Here is a 9067-nt window from a genome sequence, read left to right on the forward strand (position 1 = left end):
ATTGCGCATGCCGACCGCCTGGCGGTAGGTTCGGGGAAGAGCCCGCAAGAGCCGGTCGATGACCACCCTCTCGACGATCTGGCCGGGGGTCGGGTCCTGATCCAGTAGCCAATGTTGGGCCAGTCGGGTGAGCTCGGCGACTTGAGCCCGGGCCGGTCGGCGTGGTTGGAACGCCCAGTCAAAGAACCCCTGGGCCGCGCAGATCGGAGATAGACCGACCCTTCCGAGGATCTCCCGTTTCAGGTCGTCATAATTGATAGCCAGGTCGGCCGGCATGGCGTAGAAGCTTCTCCAGTTAGCAGCGGGGCCAGCGCGCGTGCCCAATCTCGGCGATCCCATCCTTCCGTGACGGCGACATTCTCAAACATCTGTATAAAAATCTCTGGGTCGTCATGGCTGGTCATTTTCGGAGGAGTTGCGCTGCTTGAACGCTGGGATCGGGCACGGCGGGCGCGGTCGGCGGCAGCACTCTGGGCAGCGAGCTCCTGCTCGAGCTGCCCTTGTCGGTTCGCCAGGTGTTCCACAATCTGCTGCTGTCGAAGGGACACCTCCGTGAGTTGCTGTAGCAGCTCCTCCATCTCCTGGCCGGGTCGCGAGCGCTTAGCTGGAGGGGGACAAAGAGAAGAAAAAAAGATGAGTCGAGGTAGGTGCCCTTTAAACAAAATGGCGTCCGCGGGCGTAAAGTTTCGCTTTCTTCTCTTTGTTTCGCGTGTTTGTGAGTGCTTCAACATGCCCGCATTCTCCACCACTTGTCACGGGCGGATGAAGCACAGCACAAACAGAGGCGTTTGAACCCGGAGGGCACGCGTTTTTAACAATATGTGATACGTGAATGGTGAGCGGTGCACAATCGCTGTCAGTGGCGTTATCTTCTGGGTGCTCGGTGCTCAGGGTGCAGTCGGTGAGTACGGCAACGGTGAATCTTGGGGAATTAGCTCCGTGTCGCGGTTCAAGGACTGGCTTCTAGAAGATACAAAGAGATAACAGTCAGAGACAGCATGTAGGAGTGTGGTAGCTCACCGGAGTGTGAGCCTGACGTGGCTTATCTGGCCACCGCAAGCGAGCTCCAGGTGCGGCGAGTCCGGTGATCAGTGGCTTTTCCAGGTGCTCGTGGTTTATTCCCAGGGCAACGCTGATGGTAGATCGGGACGCCCGTCACAATATACACACACACACACATACACATGCGCACACACACACCATACTTCTGACAGCATGAGAAATCTATTTTGGTCAAAAAAATCATTGGCTATGTTCTCACTCATTCAACCATATCAAATAGGTCTATAAGAGTACAAATTCTGTATCAGACCATTTGCATTTGGTATTTCCTGTAGAGCACTAACATGATTCTCTTCCTGTGCATACTCCTCCTTTTCTATCAGCTTCATACAAAGGCAGAAAACACTCCTTGTCAAACAATGGGAGACCCTAACTACCCGCTGCTTTCCAAACATGGCGATTTAACTATTGGAGGGATTTTTGCAATCCACAGAAAGGAAAAATTACCTTCTTTTGAGTTTATACAAAAACCTCAACATCTGTTATGCTCAAGGTTTAAAGCAGCATCTAGAAATTCCTTTTCAATAAAAATACCAATATTATATTGTGTTTTGAGTTTAAAGCATATGCAAAAATATAGAATTATCCTTTATTCTCCATCTTATGTTGTTTAATAATTTAGTGTAGTCTACTAATTCAATGTTTCATTTTACAGCGTGAATGTAAGAGATTTTCGTCTGGCACAAATCATGATCTTCGCAATTGAGGAAATTAACAGGAGTAAAACTTTGCTTCCAAATGTTTCTATTGGATATCGAATATATGATACTTGTGGATCAAGATTATCTACAATGAGTGCAACTATTGGAGTGATGAATGGTCAGGACTTTGGACCAGGAGACAAATGCAATGGACTACCTCCTTTACATGCTATCATAGGAGAATCAGAATCTTCTGCCACAGTGATTCTGTCCAGAACTACAGGGCCTTTTAAAATTCCAGTGGTAAGCAGCAGTAATACAAAGTGTTTGACAGTTAACATATGACTGTATCATTGTTTTCTGTGCTTACTGTTTCAGATAAGTCCCTCAGCTACATGTGGATGTCTCAGTAATAGGAAAGATTACCCTCTTTCTTCAGGACTATTGCTAGTGACTACCACCAGAGCAGAGCACTTGCATACATAGTCAAGCACTTTGGCTGGTCTTGGGTTGGAGCTGTGAACAGTGACAATGACTATGGAAACAATGGAATGGCTGTATTTCTTAAAATAGCCCAAGAGGAGGGTATCTGCATAGAATACTCTGTGAAATTCTACCGAACAGAGACAGAAAAACTAAAAAAGTGGTAGACACAATTAAAAAGGCACAGCAAAAGTGATTGTTGCATTTGTTTCATTTGCTGAGATGGGCTTACTTATTGATCAGTTAAGTATTCAGAATATTACAGGATTTCAAATGATTGGTGTGGAGTCATGGATAACTTCAAAGAATTACATTACTACAAATAGTTTTCATTCACTGGGAGGGTCACTTGGATTTGCAGTAAGAAAAATTAATATTGAAGGGTTTGCAGATTATGTTCTAAAAAATTTTTGGGATACAGCTTTTCCATGCTCACAAAGTGAGAGGAATTCTTCTCAATATGCATTAAACTGCAACAGATATGAGGATCTACTTGCACTAAAAAACATCAATGAAGATGTAGCTGAACAAAGATATGCAAGCAATGTCTACAAAGCAGTTCATGCTGTAGCTCATTCGCTAAACAGTTTACTCAAGTGCAAGGAACAAGAAGGTTGTGAGAAAAGCCTGACAATACAACCACATGAGGTAAAAGACAAAGATAAACAAAAAATAAAGGGAACAAAAGAGAAAACATTAGTTTTTATTACTATATATATATATATATATATATATATATATATATATATATATATATATATATATATATATATATATATATATAGTATAAAAAGAGTTAATTTGCAAATACCAATAACTTGATTTTTATTTTAATTCATATATTTTTTTAGATTTTTAATATTTTAATTTTTATGATTTTTAATAAATCAAACTGCAGTTGAGTTGTTTTGAGTAAGTTATAAAACTTAAGTTATACAGGTAACTTAAAAAAATATTCCACATTTCCTGTTTTAGACTTTTTAGAGTTAAAAAAAACTAAGAAAAACACTTGTAATCTCTTACACTTCTTTGTAATCTCCTCAATGTACAGTTACGATGTAGATGCCTGACAAATGTTGTTGTTATTGTGATCATAGTTTGTATTGATGTGATTACACAAAATAGACAGAGCTCTTCCCTCACCATTGTAACACGCTACTTTTGCAAGGTTCCAGGAAAACGTTTCAGCATTTATTTTCCTTTTATAACCTGCAGAAGTTTTTTTTTTTTTTTTTTTTTTTTTTTTAATGATCATTCTAATCATTTTTACATAGCTTTGATGAAATTCCTTTTAGCTACCGTGTCTTGCTTTGTCCCCTGACCTGAATACAGAGAGCTGATTTGCTAAAATGGTCTTCTGTTCAAAACATTTTTAAAAAGTTAAAAATTAAAAAATGTTCTTTTCTTTTTTTTGACTAGGTGGTTCAGGCTCTGAAAAATGTAAATTTCACCATAAAGATGGGAGATCAAGTGTGGTTTGACAGCAGTGGTGGTGCAGTCGCACAATATGAAGTTGTGAACTGGCAGCGAGACTCTGATGGATTATTCCAGTTCAAATCTGTGGGATACTATGATGCCTCCATTCCTCCTCTCCAACACTTAGTGCTTGATACAAAAAATATAATTTGGGCTGGAGGACAGTTGCAGGTAAATACCTATAACATGTTTGTGCTACTTTAAAAATATTTATTCATATTCATTCATTGTAGTCTATGTATTTCTAATGCATTTTATTGCATGAAGAGTTTCATTTCTGAATTGTTTAGAAAACAGAGTGATAAATAGGGATAAACAGTGTCCTTAGACTACATTTTATGATGTCATGACACAAAATGAAGAACAATACCAGTATACAATTTTACGCTGGTTAAAGGAACATTATGAATGAAACATGCTTGACAACATCAGTATCTAAATTAATAATTAAACAAATAGTCTTAAATACTTGTGCAGAACAAGATTTTGCTAAGTTTGACATGTTCCTGGATCAACATCTTTTTGACCAAAAAGTGTCATGGATACTCATTGTGATTAACAACATTGTGATGAACCAATCAGATCTGAACAACCAGTTTAAAGTTTAGGCTTAAAATCAGTGCTTGTATATCAGTGTCATTCATCTATAATTTTTCTGATTTTAGGAATTACTCATTGGTAAAGTTAGGTTTAGGTGTAAAGATATGGTGAAAATTACATTTTTGGATAGAAATGTTGACCCAGGAACACATAGAATCAGCAATATCAGGATGTGTGGTATATGTCAGTTTTTTCAGGAATATTGACACCTTTTTCATTTAAAGTAATTTTAGATTTTAACTGTGCTCACTGCTCAATGTTCTTTTTGAAAAACCAAGTAGATTACACATGTGCAGTTGGAACAAAACAAAACAAACAAACAACAACATTACAGCCTTTGATGAAGTCTCTTTTCAAGATTGAGGGCAAAGATTTATATGCAGACATGCCCATTCTCCTCCCACCCTCTTCTGAACTGAAGGTTATTCCCATGTCTGTTGTCCTCGCGGTCCTAGAAGTTTTGATCCGGTATGCATGGGTATCACACACCATTCCTGAAAACCTTAATGCTTACAAATAGCCACCCACCCTCCTTCTCCTGCCCCCTCCTGTCTCCTCTGGCTCTGCAGCTCCTCAACTACTGCTTCCTGTCAGCCTTTCAGCTCTTTGGGATCACAGTGGGTCTGCCAGCCTGCCAGCTGGCCTAGCAGCATTCTGGCTTGTCTCCTTGTCTCTACCCCAGCCTTTAAATCCCGGACTCTGCCTCGGCCTGTCGCCCAATCAGCTCCACTATGGCTCCTAACTCCCTTATCTCCACTGTGGCCCACCAGTCCACTAGTCCATCAGGACCCTCGTCCACAAGTCCCTCATCCCTCGAGCCGCACCTTGGTCAGTCATTGACCATCTACCGCCTTGGGACTTCACTCCTCCTTGACTCCTTGTCTTGTTCCTATATGCCTTTGGGAGGGAGAGTACTTTCATACCGTTGGACTGCTTTTTGTGTTTTCTACGTGTGTGTGCTGTATATTATCCTTTGTGTGAATTCATTAAATACTGTTTGAATATCTGATATCTGATAGAATATATTTTTCCACAATATGTATGCATTTCTCTTTTTTTAAAGGATTGTATTACATTTAGGTGAAAATACGCAGAATAGTGAACCAAAGCTTGAAGCTAAAATGGCAAATATCTCCACAGCTAAAGTAAATTTTCTAGGAGAACTTACATAAGCTGGAATAAATGTTATTAATACAGCACAGAATATCAGCATGCAGTTGGAATTCAAAAGTTTCTGAAGATACGACACCATTGGAGTTATCCTAAATTTTATCATCATTGTTATTTAACAGAAGATTATAAATTTAAGATCTTTATGTAATATAGTCCCTCTATATTCTGATCATGATATATGTATATTTTTTAATTTTTTGCAGAAGCCAAAATCTGTGTGCAGCGACAGTTGCCCCCCAGGCACTAGGAAGGCTGTCCAAAAAGGAAGACCTGTCTGCTGTTATGACTGTATTCCATGTGCAGAAGGAGAAATCAGTAATGAGACAGGTAATCTTCAGTTCATCTTAAAGTTCTGAAGAGAAATGGTTAGTTGCTTTTATACTGTTCAAAAAAATATTGTTTTCTTCTGTCTTTAACTAGTAATTATATCTTCCTTTCCAGATTCAAATAACTGCAAGCAGTGTCCCAGTGAATACTGGTCTAATGCTGAAAAAAATAATTGTGTGTTAAAGAATTTAGAGTTTCTTTCATTCACAGAAGTTATGGGTATAGTGCTTGTCTTTTTCTCACTATTTGGAATAGGAATAACTGTGCTTGTGGCAATTCTATTTTACAGCAAGAGGGACACCCCTATTATCAAAGCCAACAACTCAGAGCTGAGTTTTCTACTGCTTTTCTCTTTGACTCTTTGTTTCCTCTGTTCACTTACTTTCATTGGTCGGCCTACTGAGTGGTCCTGTATGTTTCATCACACAGCATTTGGCATCACTTTTGTCCTCTGTATTTCCTGTGTTCTGGGAAAAACAATAGTGGTCTTAATGGCCTTTAAAGCTACACTTCCAGGAAGAAATGTCATGAAATGGTTTGGGCCTGTACAACAACGACTCAGTGTTCTTATCTTTACACTAATACAGGTCCTTATATGTGTGCTTTGGTTAACAATATCTCCTCCATTTCCCTACAAAAATATGAAATATTATAAAGAAAAAATCATTCTTGAGTGTAATTTGGGTTCTAATATAGGTTTTTGGGCCGTGCTGGGTTACATCGGCCTACTTGCTGCCTTGTGCTTTATTTTGTCTTTTCTGGCGCGCAAGCTGCCTGATAAATTTAATGAAGCCAAATTCATTACATTCAGTATGCTGATATTCTGTGCTGTATGGATAACATTTATTCCAGCTTATGTAAGTTCTCCTGGAAAATTTACAGTTGCTGTGGAGATATTTGCTATTTTAGCCTCAAGCTTTGGTTTATTATTCTGCATATTTGCACCTAAATGTTATATTATTTTGCTTAAACCTGAACAAAATACAAAGAAAAATATTATGGGGAAAACAACTTCTAGGTCCTACTGAGAAATAGAACATCTTAATTCCTTGCTCAATCATCGCCTTGGAATTATAAGGTTATTTCTTCTGTCTTTTTTGCTTAAGTTAAGCAAAGACAATGCTAAATATTTTTTCCAGTGATAATGTTAATTTTAGGTAGAATTAAAGTTAATAATTCAAATAGAAATATTGCAGGAACAGTTAAGAGAGCTAACGTTACTTTAATCTATCTATCTAATCTATCTGACCAGGACTAAAAGCACAACATGGCATTCTCTTCAGATCAGTAGTGTATGGCAGAGATAACATGCTGATGTGTTTTGTTGTAATTAAGACCCCATCATTTAAATTGTTGACTACTAAATTATTAATTAAGGTTTAATATTGTAAAATGTAAGACATTTTAAGAATTTAAACTGCATGAATATTTCATAAAATAATTATTCATGTCTTTAGCAACCCAGACTTACCCAGATCTAATGGTTGCAATAGCAAACTCTCCTGATATTTTAAGAACAATTAAATATAATAATAATAATAATAATAATAATAATAATAATAATAATAATAGAAAAGCATAGAAAACTTCATATTCAAGATTTCAATATATACTAAAAACTATAATTTTCAGCATCTTCAAAAACATTTTCATCCACCATCAAATGACAGTGACACTTACATTTCATTATGTACAATAATTGCTCAGCAGTAAAGCGACTCAAGCCAGAAAAATATTTGCACTAATTATGAGTCACAAATAACATTGTCATTATGTTTTAAACAGTGCCACTTTGCAGAATAAAGGAGAATTGCACTCAGTGAGCATAACCCTAGTACTGTAATTTGTGTTTTGCAAGGAAGACCCAGGAAATGGCTTATATGGACAAATGAAACCGACTACAGCTCTGAATAACATGCAGATAGAAATGACTGATGAAATGTGGAAGATGATAAACGCACAAATCAACACAATGCAACACTATTTGAAATCGATATTTCCTATCCATGTTGTTAGGAGCAACTGTTTTGTAACTAATTTTGAAAAGTACATAATAAATTAATAAATAATCACCCATGTGCACACATTCAAAGCATGCATCTTAATGACGGATAAATATTTTTATTTAAAATTATTTTAGCTTTAGTTTAAAGGGATCAATTGATGTCTCTAAAAGGAACATTCATTTGTGTATTTGGTGTAATGCAATGTGGTGAGACTATTTCACTCAAACGGCTCTTTACCAGGAAGGATCAACTCAAGCGAAATAAAATACAAGACAAATTCTTTGGATTTTTAGCTTGCAAGGATTGCGCTGTCGGTTGCAAGCGGGAGAAAAGCAGGTTCCCTTTCAGTCGGTCACTCCGAGTCACGTCGGAAGACCGTCGAATTGGGATCTCGCTTCTAGAGACCAATCTACTTCGAGTGTATCTAAAGGAGCCAATTGAAGATTGGCATGCGCTAATCGCATCCAGCTGCCGCTGATTACAGCGCGGGTATAAATAAGCAACGGGTGCAGCGCATATTCAGCTTTCCGCTCGGAGCCGAGCGTGACTGTTCTGCTCCAAAGACGATCTACTAGTGTTGGAGCACGGCGTTTCAGCGGAGGTCGATTTCCTGCGTCGAGTGGATTGCCTCAATCAGGCTGCACTACCCCCCTGTTTGTGTGCAAAACGGCTATCCCCTGTTGCCTCAGCACTAAAAGAGCATTTGCGGGTGCGTCTTTTTTAAGACGACGTTACGTCTGGCAAACTCGACGCGTCTTGGAAGATAGCGTGGGTCTTGCTTTAGACGACGTACACCCGTGTGTTTCTGGATGCGGTTGTTACCTGGCGTTAGGTGGTCACAATCGTTGCCTCGTGTGCCTGGGCTTAGCACACTGAGGTGGCGGTTGTGGATGAATCATTTCCTTGCGGGAGGTGGTCATCTCGGAGTATTGGGCGGGCTCTGTCACCTTGAAAAAAGGGGGCGGGGCTTGTTTGCTCGACTTGGTGCTCTTGGGCTCCCCCTGATGATCAGAAGTCAATCGCTGCATCGGAAGGTGAGCCAGACATATCTGGAAGTGAAGATCCGGGTTGCTCTGCGTCTACCAGGTGTTGAATACTGGATACAGACATAGAAATGGTGGCTATGCTTGCCCAGGCCGCCGAGGTGATCGGGATCAAGTGGAAACCTCCACCGCTTCCCGGGCCCTTGAGGCTGGATTATTGGTATTTAAGGGTGGCTCGCGCTGGTTCTCAGGGCCCCATCCTGGTACCTTTCTTCCCGGAAGTGCATGAGGAGCTTGCACTTCCAGCGGTGCAGCC

The 9067-nt window shown here is 39.6% G+C and overlaps 1 pseudogene; it reads left to right on the forward strand.

Moving 5' to 3' along the window:
* Positions 1 to 1346: 1346 nt before the first annotated feature.
* LOC122322942 lies at positions 1347 to 6790 on the forward strand (annotated as a pseudogene).
* Positions 6791 to 9067: the final 2277 nt, after the last annotated feature.

The sequence above is a fragment of the Puntigrus tetrazona genome, chromosome 18 (assembly GCF_018831695.1).
Source record: "Puntigrus tetrazona isolate hp1 chromosome 18, ASM1883169v1, whole genome shotgun sequence".
NCBI classification, from domain to species: Eukaryota; Metazoa; Chordata; class Actinopteri; order Cypriniformes; family Cyprinidae; genus Puntigrus; species Puntigrus tetrazona.